This window comes from Callospermophilus lateralis, unplaced genomic scaffold, assembly GCF_048772815.1.
Source record: "Callospermophilus lateralis isolate mCalLat2 unplaced genomic scaffold, mCalLat2.hap1 Scaffold_94, whole genome shotgun sequence".
NCBI classification, from domain to species: Eukaryota; Metazoa; Chordata; class Mammalia; order Rodentia; family Sciuridae; genus Callospermophilus; species Callospermophilus lateralis.
In genome coordinates this window covers 4,691,242-4,703,549 of record NW_027517559.1, presented here as the reverse complement: position 1 = coordinate 4,703,549, position 12,308 = coordinate 4,691,242, and the positions used below count along the sequence as shown (strand labels likewise).

The 12,308-nt window shown below is 33.6% G+C and overlaps 1 pseudogene; it reads right to left on the bottom strand.

Annotated features, from left to right (window-relative positions):
* The window catches only part of LOC143641288 (EGF-like repeat and discoidin I-like domain-containing protein 3), a 282,744-nt pseudogene that overhangs the window by 128,877 nt on the left and 141,559 nt on the right, over nt 1-12,308 (bottom strand).

Below are 12,308 nucleotides of genomic sequence, written 5' to 3'. Positions count from 1 at the left end.
CCAAGGGTCATATTCACATTGCATTGAGATACTTGGCTCTTGTATCTGAATTTGGAAAGAGGTTAGTTGTGTGTCTAAGCACGTTATACTTTGCCCTTTATCATCATGTCCTTCAAAGGAGATTTTCAAAGCATAAGAAATTTACTAAGTTATCAAAAAAAATGTGTGTTTAAATTAGCCTGAAAGTAAAATTTAAAATAACAATAGTAATTAAATTCATAATTAAGCTTCCACTCCCAATTGTTAAAATGAATTTAAACAATTAACAGTTCTCATGTACTACGGAAAGTATGTGTTTTCAATTCAAAATGGATAAGCTATACTGAGTTGATTTTATACACCACTGATAACATTGAAATGGAAGTAAGATTGGGTTTAGTTTTATGTTTTACAACTCTGTCACTCTAGTTAAGATTACTAGATAAAATAAATGCACTTATTTTATTTTTCTGCAGTCTGATGATCTGTGTTTATTGTTTTGCAATGACTGAATCTATAATTAAAGAACCTATAAAACATGAAATAGTTATAAAATCATGTTAAAATAGTTAAGAATAAATTTGTGAACTTCAATTTTTTTCTTTATAAAACAGAAAGGAGCTAGCTTATAATGTGCTTAAAACATTGTTTATCTCTGTGTTTTCCTTGCCAGATGTTTTCTAGGCATATGTTTAAAGTAATATAAACACTATCATAGTCGCTGCCTAATTTTTTATCTAGGACTCGCTTCTAAAAATATACAGTTGTCACTGAATAAAGGATTGCTTCATTATTATTAAATTGTGTTGGTTAAGGCACTGAAAATAACTGTAGGCTTTTTTTTCAGTTTACTCCTTTTAATATTTAAATATTTATATATTCTTTGGGTTTTATGTATGGAATCGGTGATGCCTCATTGAGTAAACCATTGATTCCATCATTATATTTTATAACTAATTTTCATCTAGGAAATGCAAACCATGAAAGTTACAAAAATAATCTCACCCATTCTTATGAATGTTTCAATACACGTTAACATGTTTATTTACTTAAAAATTGCATATGCAGAAAATACCAACCTAATTCATTGTAGGTTTACTTAGCACATCTACTTTTATTGTTGTAGTAGTTTGAATGGACCCCCCACCTCCCACCCCACCCCATCCCACCCCTATTCACAAAGTATACCCATCTCCAAATGTTGGAAACTATGAATGTTCTTATTATAAAAATGTTTGTTTCAGATATAATCAAGGATGTTGAGATGGGATGTTCCAAAATTATACAGATGAGCCTTACATCCAATAAGAAGCACCCTTCTGAGGCAGTAAAAGATATTGACAAAAGAGAAGGTGATGTGAAACTAGCGGTATAGGTTGCAGTGATGTGTTGGCTTCAAGGCAGTGGAGCCAAGGAATGCCAGTAGCCACCATGAACTGGAAGAATAAAGAAAGTCTCTATAGAGACTACAAAGGGAACATGGCCTCTTTGACACCTCGATTTCAGAAACTCTGGTCTCAAAAACTGAGAAAATAAATTTATTTTAAACCACCCCAGTGGTACAACAGTCTTCCTTTAACAGCAGATTTGCTTTCTTGGTTTCAATTACCTCAGTCAAATGCAGATAAAAAATATTAAATGAAAAATTTTAGAAATAATTCACAAATTTTAAATTGCATGCAGTTCTGAAGTCTCATGAATCTTGTGCCACATTGCTCCATTCAGGCTGGGAAGTGAATCATTCATTTTTCCATTGTGTATCAATGCTATATATGCTACCCACCCATTAGTCACTTAGTAACTATTGATTATCAAATCAACTGATTCAGTGTCACAGTCTGTGTTCAAGTAACCCTTATTTTACTTAATAATGTCCCCGGTATAAGAGTGGTGATTCTGGCAATTCAAATATGCCAAAGAGAAGTTGTAAAGGGCAGCCTCAGAAAACTAATAAATCAGTAGACGTCAAAAGGTTTAGGGGATGATATAAGTCAAGGAATGTGACTAACATGAATATAATTTGTACAACTCAAGAAAATATACTACCTTTCCCTCTCACTGTCTTTCCTATCTCTTCAGTCTCTGTCTCTCTCTTTCACCTTATAGGATGCCAAGAGATGATCTTACTTTACATATATTAGCCTGTTGGTCAAAACATATATACATATTCTGTCCTCAACATTGCTGGGAATGCAATGGAAGGATGAGTCACAGTCAAGAATGAATTCCAAGTCTAGGTGGAGAAACAATTCCAATCATATTGTATGTGATAAAGAAACTCAAACCCCTTTGGACAAAGAAACTATTGCTTCCCTTAACCTCTGTCCTATTCTTCTTTCATATTCACAGAAACATGATTTACTTGGAAAGCAACAGTAGAGATCCTGTGATCTTACAGAGAACAGAACCCTTTCCCAGTCATGCTAATCTTTGTTAACTACCACAGAAAACATTCCTAACAGTTATACAAGTTAAACTTTGGAAAGTGAGAAATCAGTGTGGTTTATAGCAGATAGGGGTAGGATGTGAGATAAGTGTGAAAGGACTGAGAGATTCTGCAGAACCGAAAGGAAAAGAAAAGCTCATTCTAGACAAATATAAACAGAAGCTTCGAGGGGAGAATGAACAGAGCATATACAACCTGGCATACAGGAGGCTGTGCTGCCTCTCTGGAGAAGAAGCATGGATGTGAAGGGTCATTTAAACTAGGCAAAGGTTTCATGTACTGAAATTAAAGAATAATTTAAAGGACTCATTTTTATTGATTTTCACATTCTCAGAATAAGAATAAAATTTTAAATGGCTAACAAATACAAGAGAAAATGTTCAACATTCCTAGCAATCAAGAAAATGCAGATCAAAACTATACTGATATTTCATCTTATCCCAGTTCAAACGGTAATCATCAAGAATACAAGTATCAATAAATTCTAGCAAGGATGTGGGGGAAAGGTACACTCATACATTTTTGGTGGGACTGCAAATTAATACAACCACTTTCAAAGCAGTATGAAGATTCTTCAGAAGACTGGGAATGGAACCAACACATGACTCAGCTATCCCACTCTTGGTATTTATCCCAAAGAACTAAAATCAGTGTACTACAGTGACACAAGTACATTAAAGTTTATAGCAGTGTAATTCACCATAGTCAGGTGACAGAACTAGCCCATCTGCCTGTCAAAAATGAAGTGATTAAGAAACAGTGGTGTATAGGAGAATAAAGAGAAGGGAAGTGGAAAGGAATAGGAAAGACAGTGGAATGAATCAAACATAACTTTCCTATGCACAAAATATATGAATACACCACAGTGAATTTCACAGCATGTACAACCACAAGAATGGGATCGTAATCAGAATAAGTTATACTCCAAGTATGTATAATATATCAAAACTTACTCTACTGTCATGTACTTCTAAAAGGAACAAATAAAAAAGCAAAGAAGAAGGAAATATGGTATATATATACACAACAGACTTTTACTTAGTCATAAAGAAGAATGAAACTATAGCATGTGCAGGTAAAGGAATGGAAATGGAGACTGTCATACTAAATAAAATAAACCAGACTCTGAAAGTCAGGGGTCAAATGTTTTCTCTTGTATGTGAAAGCTAGAGCAAAAAGGGGTTTAAGAGTTTCTAGTAAACTTCTATTTATTTAAAGGGTGGGAGGAGAAATGGGAAAAGTGAGAAACTTCAAAATGAAATCGACCAAATTATGCTAAGTTATACATATGACTATAACACAGTGAATTTTGCCTTTAGGTATAACTATAAAACACCAGTTTTAAAAAAATAAATAAATAGAAGAATGACCAGTAGAGTAGAGGAAGGCAGCAAGGCAGGGAGGAGAGGAAGAAAACAGGAAATATTGAGAATTAAATGGAAAAAATTATATTCCATATGGGTATGATTATGTCAAAATGAATCCCACTATTATGTATAACTATAATACATTAGTTTAAAAACTAAAAAAAAAAAAAAAAAACTAAGACGAGTCAGTAGTTTAATCTTAACCTTCTACCAGTTTCACAAGGGTCAAGGAACACCAGTCACTGGGTGATACAAAAACAAAAATCACATTCTGAAAACTTGAGGTACTTCAGACTATGCTAAACTCTCCAATCTGTTGCTCTATAAATTCCTAAAAAACTTAAAATATGACAAAAGTGTTTGAATATTCTGGCTAAAGAATACCAGATTAAGGGTTTATCGTGCCTTAAGAACTTAACATGGATCTGATTTTTCAGTGGTTTCTTGACAATCATATAAATAAGACTTAGTATAAAGCTCCTGTGTTTACATAGGCAAAGATGTGGAATGTTCAAATGTTTCTGAAAAAATCCTTACTCCCTTACTCTCCAGACAATATTATTTTAGCTTTGTTCTTAGCAGCTGAGCACTTGCCCAATTCCTTCCAAGGCATTGATACACTAAGGCCTGAAAGAAAAGGGGCTCAGAGGGCTTCAGTCTCAGGTAGGTTTCACAAAATCCTCTGGACAACATTTCAAGCTGCCTCACAAACCATTGGCTAAAATGTACCTTGGTTTTTATTCCTCACTTTTGTTATTGAGAACTGTATTGTTTGTTCTTTTTCAAGAGCTTCTAGTAAACTTTCAAAACAATCAACAGATTCTTCCTCATTTAAATTTATTTCTAGGGAAGCAGAAAACTGAATAGATATGGCATATCCAATGTTACTTAGTTTTAACACTTGAATAACTGCTTTGAATAAATGTAATTTTCCTTAAAAATAATATCCCTGAGAATATGCTACCTATGTACATTTTATTTTATTTTGAAATATATTCCTAAATGTATTAATCAAGGTTTTTTTTTTAAAAAATGGACTATTCATGTAACCTTGAAAAAGAGACAATGCAATAAATCATAAAATATTGTTAAAAAGTACCAGCCTTTATATTATTAATCCTGGACCTAAGGCTAAGGAAGCCTGGTCGATCCTCAAGTCTGTCTTCTTGGAGTCTGCCAGGTGCTCTGCACTGAGCTATGTCCTTGCTCTGACCCTGCTCACACTCTAAAGCCAGCACTAAGTAGATGGTGTACCTAACATGCCTGAGGCTTCTTACAATCACCTTTGTGGTTTCCAGCTATTAGTTACCATCAATGGCTAAATTTTTGGCATTGTTAGCTGAAAGAGTTACTGAGCAAAAAAGTACTTTATTCTATGGCAACAAAAGTAGAAAGATGAAGATCAAACTAAAGGCCCCTTTATTTCTGCCAAGGAATCCAAATAATAATTCAAAAAATCCTTAATACTCTATCAAATAGTCAGTGTTATCCTTTTATTTCTTTCTTTCTTCAGTTGGGAAATATCTATGATCATTCTTGTCTTTATACCACTCTCCTAGATGGAAAAAAATGATATGGGCCCTTTGGTTAACAAGAAAAATCCGCATAAAATAAGTATGACTTAATTTATTCATTAATGTAGCCATACAGCAATGTTCATGATCTGCTATGTATCAAACACTTATTGTAGCAGTGGAGACTCCAGTAGTTAATAAACTAGATTAAAAAAATCCCAGCCATTGGGGGGGCATGTGTACTCAACCTAAACAGAAATAAATAAACTACATAAACATTATGTGCAGACATTAAAAGATAAACATTAATATCATAATATAAGGGAAGGGGGCAATGAAAGGTAAATAATGGTCTGAAATTTTTAGCCATGAAGAAGAACAGGTGTTTTTTGGTCAAAATATGAAGGATGTGAAGAAGTAGCAGGCAGAAACCTGCCAGAGAATTCCACAAGGCAAAGGATTTGAGTGCTCAGTAGGGCCTGAGGCAGGGGAATGCCTGGAACTTGTGTTTGTGTTTATTTTACAGAGAAGGAAGGGCCACATAGCAACAGGAGGAAATGAAGTCAAAGACTAAGGGAGAAAAGGTGCAAATAATAGTCCACCTTACATCTACTGGAGGAATAGATGAAAGATGGGGAGGCCCTGAGGCAGAAAATTCATGCAATCTCACAGCCTTGTAAAAATATCACCTTGGCAGCTCTGTTGGAAAAGACTGAATAGATGCAAAGGGCACAGCAAGGTCAGTTGTGTAGTACTAAAAGTGTAGGAGAATGGAGTCTTAGACTAGGGTATGGGCAGAGATGATGGCAGGAAAGGATTATATTTTGGATTTATTTTGAAGATAGACCTAAGAGGATCTGGAGAGGACTGAATGTGCAGTAGACCTTAATGAGTTTGGCATTGAGATCCTGACATGGTGAGGACTTTAAGAGAAGACTGAAGCAGTGTAAGAGGCTGTATATTTTTAAAATGTGTGTGTGATGTGGATGAAGGCAATCAAGGGATTTTTCCATTCCCTGCTTCATTCTTTCCCAAAGTGTCTACATGGTCCAGAAACTACAATAGTAATATGGTAAGCATTTAAAATATATAAAATTTTCTTCATGTTATTACATATAATTTTATACTACATGCATAAAAAACTGAAAAATTCTGTAGCTTTTACAATTAAAAAATATAATATTTAAAACTCTTTGAAAGGGAAAGGTAGAATTTAACGCATTAGAATAAGAACAAGTTTTTAAAAAATTTTTTTCCCCAGAGAAACTGAATTGACTTCAAGTAAAACAGATGAAATGGGACAATTAGATGTGGACTTCCTTCAATTAGTTGAAGACCCATAAGTTCAAAAGCTGAGATTCCCCAATAAAGTAGACACTTTGGTTCAAGACTATAATTTAGAAGTCCTGCCTGAGTTTCCAGCTCCTCTGCCGTACAGATCTCAGACTCATCAGCTCTCACAATCAGTGCATACACACACACACATATAATAGGTTCTGTTTCTTGGAAGAACTAGAGAAATCTCAGAAGCTCTCCTTTTGCCTTTATAAACTTTTCCATTAATATTCCTTTATAACTACTAATAAAACCATCTTTATTATTATTATTTTAAACTTTAATTCTTTTCATACTTGATTTTAACTTTAAGCAAGTTTAATTTTTGGCCCTTCTCCTAGTATTCTAGAGGTAAACAACACAAAGTCTAATCATCAACGATGTACTATCATGAAATTTCTACAAATATTTAATAAATATTTAATTTACATCTCTGGGGGCAATCTTTCTACACTATAACATATGTTTCATAAAGTTGAATTGAATACACACACCCCCCCCCACACACAAAGATTATTACTTATTTTTCTTTCAGGTTTAAAAATTTGACTAAATTGGAATGACCATTCTTTACTATTTTAAACATAAAATTGTTATATTTCGGCTGTAGGTTCTTGAAAGCTTTTTAAATCTCTCATATAATAATAATAACAACAACCTGACATAGACTGTGAATATCTAATAGTATTAGATAATGACCAACATTATCTAATACTATTAGAAAAGGTGTAGATGATACAGTCAGGTATTGAAATGTGAGAGAGGAGGGCTATATTCAACCATATCTAGGAAACAGGAACACTTAAACTTGGTAGTTCCTGTAAAAACAAATCATTAAAATTAAAAGGGAAAGATCAGGTCAGTATTGATGAGGCACATGAAGATCTTGGACAAGGATGAAAAATGTGTTTATGAACTTGAGGAAAGACTAAACATTACAGTAGGTAGGATTTTAAGAGTCACAATGTGTAACACTGCACCTAAGAATATACACTTTAATAATACTGAGATGTGCACCAAATTTATTTGGCAGCAATCAGATTTCTAAAGTCTCATAGGATATTTTATAAACTGCCATGGAAAGCATGCCAAGGTGTAGAATATCTATGAAGATATATAGAATATACCATGAAGCAACAAAGGTGATACATCTGTTAATTCCAGTTGGCTTTGCTAGTTGTTGCATTGACCTATCATGCACTTCCCATTTCTGTTCTAAAGGAGTACCCTCAATGTTATTCATGTATTCACACCTCAGTGTGAATATAGTTCATGATCTTCATGAAAGCTGACATAAACCTCATGCTTCAGCAGAGGGTCTATTTTTTTTGCCTTATTGGTGTATTATTGTTGTACATAATGGTGGGATTTGTTATTATATATTAACACATGCTCATAATATAATAATATAATTTGGCAAATATCTCTCAGTGGAGAATCTTGACTCACTTTCTGCTTCAGGGGTGGCAGGAGGAAGCTAAGCCTATCCCATCAGAATGGTCTCAGGACTTTTGCTTTGAATTCAAGAGAACACATGCAATCTTTGCCCTCTTATGGACTAGGTAAGGATTCATACAACCTCAGTAGCTGTTGTCAGATATATCATAGCCACAAGGAAAGCCTTTTAATATAAAGATAAACTTTAGAGTACAGAACACAGCACAGAAAAAATAGGAGAAAGTAAAACAAAAATAAGACTTTCATCATCATCATGGAGTCATCCATTCTTAATTCTTCAAGTCAACTAAAACCCTAACTATTTAACCAAGATCAAAGTTTCTGATATTTGCAACTCAAAAATTATGTCACAATACATAACAACTCTTTTTGAATGTATGTATTTCTAGATACTTATATATCCTACTTAATTTATGATGACTTCAAGCTGTACAAAGAGGGACTTTAGCTAATTTACTTAAAAATACGATTTTAATCTGTTTACTTCGGTTTTATACCTTGAGGGATTATAATAGATTATGTAATTACATATATGTTCAGAGATATATAGGTGAAGACACATACAGATCTTCATAGTATAAAGACACTATTTTTTCCTCCTTTGATTATTTCATTCTCAAGCCTAAAGAGAAAGATGTAGAATATACAATCTTCCAAATTCCCTACTGGTATCACAATCTTGTTGTTCAACAAATTTTATCTTGTTAAAAATGTGAAAAACACCAGGTACACAAAACAAGGATTTAAATTATAATCACCTTTTCCTACAGTTCAATATCACTGATACCTATCAATAAGGAAGTTTTATTTTGTAAAAAAGAAAAAAAAGAAAAGTAAACACTAATTTGATCACTATATTCATGTTTTAGAAAACTAACCAGGCCAGCTCTTCAGGGGTAATGATTTCTTCCCTATTACACTGAGGATCTACTCATTTTTTCTTTTTTGTAAATGAGTATTTGAGGAAAGAACAACTTTTTTATTTTTAAACCTGAATATATACCTAATACTGGTCTCATAGTTGCTATAGCAGTATTCTATCATAGATGGTTACATTTCTGGATGTTTACTTTATCATTTTTCTTTTTTTGATATTTTTATCATCCTCATATTATTTTTCTGTTTTATCTCAATGTTTTCATTTTCCAATTTTTCTCATTCTTTAATAATGATGTGCCATTTTTATTTATTTTTTTGTATTAGTTATTTTTTTATCTATTTCTTTTTATTCAGAAGTTTTAATCAACATCATTCTGTCTGGCACAGCATACTGGGTCCAAGACACAAAAAAGTAAATATGCTTTGCCCATTTTGGTTGAAGTATATATTATTGAAGTCATTAAATTAAAAAATGGCCTTTAATTTGTAACATAAGAACTTTACCTGCTGAAGTTGGCTCTTCTTCATCTGATGCTATGTTAACAGGAAAAGAGGTGAAGTTGGGGCAGGTAGAGGATTGAGGTAAGGGAAAAAAGGGGAAGAGAGAAAAAGAGATTGAACATAAATGTGTTTTACATATTCAAAAATAATCCCCTGACTTATAATTTTTTGCATACATTATAAATCATTCATTATTTAAGGACAGATTCCTGAGTATCTGTATCAAATTAAAATGTATACACACTTATTCTTTAATATACATATTTATTAGAAAAGACCACTGTGTTGTCTGAAATTTATTTTCATTTTTCTTTGAAAACAAGACTGATGTTAGTTAATATACATGTATAATCATAAACAATGTTGTTTAAAATATACATTGTATGTGGTACCCCCAACCATCAATTTTTTTTTTGAGAGAGAGAATTTTTTTTAATATGTATTTTTCAGTTTTTGGTGGAAATAACATCTTTATTTTATTTTTATGTGATGCTGAGGATGGAACCCAGCACCCTGTGCATGCTAGGCAAGCGCGTTACCACTTGAGCCACTTTCCCAGCCCATCATCAATTTTTTTTATTAGCAAAGAGTAATTAAAAGACATTGTCAATGGTCAAAAAATTAGGTATTATCTGAGAGAGAGTCAAAATCACTTTGGTTTTTTGTTAAATATGCAGATTCTAGCACACATACTCTCCTTTTCTCTTTCTCCTCTGTATCCTCTTTTGTTCTTCTCCCCAACCCTCTCCCACCAAAAAAAGAATTCACACACATACACCACATACTTTAAGATTCAGTGAGGATGATTCCATGATAAGGACACAGGAACATTATATTTTAAAGGTTGACCCTAGGTGGTTTTCACTTATGTGTTCTGCAGCCCACACACACACACAGATAAATATGGATCTTAGAAAAGCAGAGGCCACAATGTAAGTATACAATTTATCCTAGAGTAGTGTTTCACAGCCCTGGTGTTGACAGAATGCCAAATTCTGTTGTCTACCTCAAACTAATTAAGTCTGAATCTCTTTAAATGGTACCAATTTGTAACCAAGATTGAGACATTACTAGATAATATCAACATAAGGTAAAATTAACTAACTCATTCAATAGTGAATCATTTGGGTTCCAGTTTTCAAACTAGAGATGTTTGAGAGCAGCAGGACTCCAAGGACAATAACCTTCCACTGCATGTACGTGTGAGATGGTGCAAGGCAATTGCTAGAGTGAAAAACACAGTTTAACTTTGCAGTGTTGCCTAAAACCCACCTATTCACCTTTCCACTTCCACCCATCCTCCAGGAGGAAGGCTTTCTGCTCTGGACACAAGCGCACTTTCCTGGAATATTACTGCTGAATTACATGATATGAGCCAGTCCTATTTCACTTGATTCATGAAGTTTTAAAATAAAAATCGGTTAGCTGACTTGCTTACAAAGGAACTTTGTTCCCAGCTGATTTGTTAATCAAGGCATCCCTGTGCAGCCAGGGAGCGGTCTCCAGTCTTTTCCATTAAGGTTACATCTGCACAGAGCACACACTAGACAAGCTTACTTTGTGTCCTGACAGTATTTTCCTCTCACACTGTTTGGCTTGTCTCCTTGGCACATAAAGAAATAAAGAGAGCAAACACAGTTGGCATACATGGCGTAGAAAACATAAATATTTAAAAAGCTCTTTGCTGCTTTATCGTGTCCAAAATATATCATAACATGTTCGAAGAGGAAAGTCATTGGTAGCTTCCAGGAATTCCCTTTTAGGAAAATACCAAAGAGGCTTGCACAAGTGCTGAAATAGATGGGTCATTATAAAAGTCTGGAGATTCAAAATGGAAAAAATTAATAAACTTACAGTTACGATTGATCACTTTAAAATTTGAACTCATGTACTTCACAAAGCAATCAATGACCAACGGGACACAAATTAATAGAGGAAGTTACAAAGTTTGAGTGACCAAAAACTTTGTCAACAGTCAAAATGAATTTGAGATTATGTCAGTTTGACTTTAAAATCAAACTCTTACCATTATGCCTAACTCACCAAAACAGTGCTGATTCTGTGAATGCTTAAACAGGGAAATCTAAATGACAAAGAATTTATTAGGATTTGGGTACTGCTATTTACAAGTGTTGCCTCAGGATGGAAACTGGCCAAATCCCTGATAATGTTAGTTTTTTTTTGTTGTTGTTGTTGTGTTTTTAATTTTTTTTTAGTTGTAAATGGACACAATACATTTATTATTATTTTTTTTAATGTGCTGCTGAGTATCAGTGCCTTACACATGCAAGACAAGCGCTCTACCACTGAGCTACAACCATAGCCCCTGATAATGTTAGTTTGATAAACAAAACAGCAAAAAGAAAGAGAAAATAAGCAAAAGAACAAAAATCTGATGGAGGGCTTGAGGAAAGAACTCTCTTCAAGTAATAAAGATATTTGGAAACTCCTCCAGATTTCTTACAATTCAGATATAGAACTACGCAGGTGAGATCCTGACTACTGATTAATAAAGCTCCCTCAGGACACAATAGCTAAGAAATGAAGGTAACAAATGCCAAAACTTTACTTTTCACTGTGGATATATAAGCAAGAATACTTAGATAGGAGGTAGCAAGCCCAAAATAAGGACAATTATAAACATATAGAAGTTATAGCAATCAGATCCTTTTAAATCCAAAGCCTATAGAGCATGAAGTGTTCTAAGTCATGGTTGAGCTTGCAATACTGGAAAGCATCTTTGTAACAAATTAACAAGATTAGAGTCAGCAGGTACACAAGTTTTCAGAGTCCTATTTTTGTACAGCATGTCCTTAATAATGCTTCCTT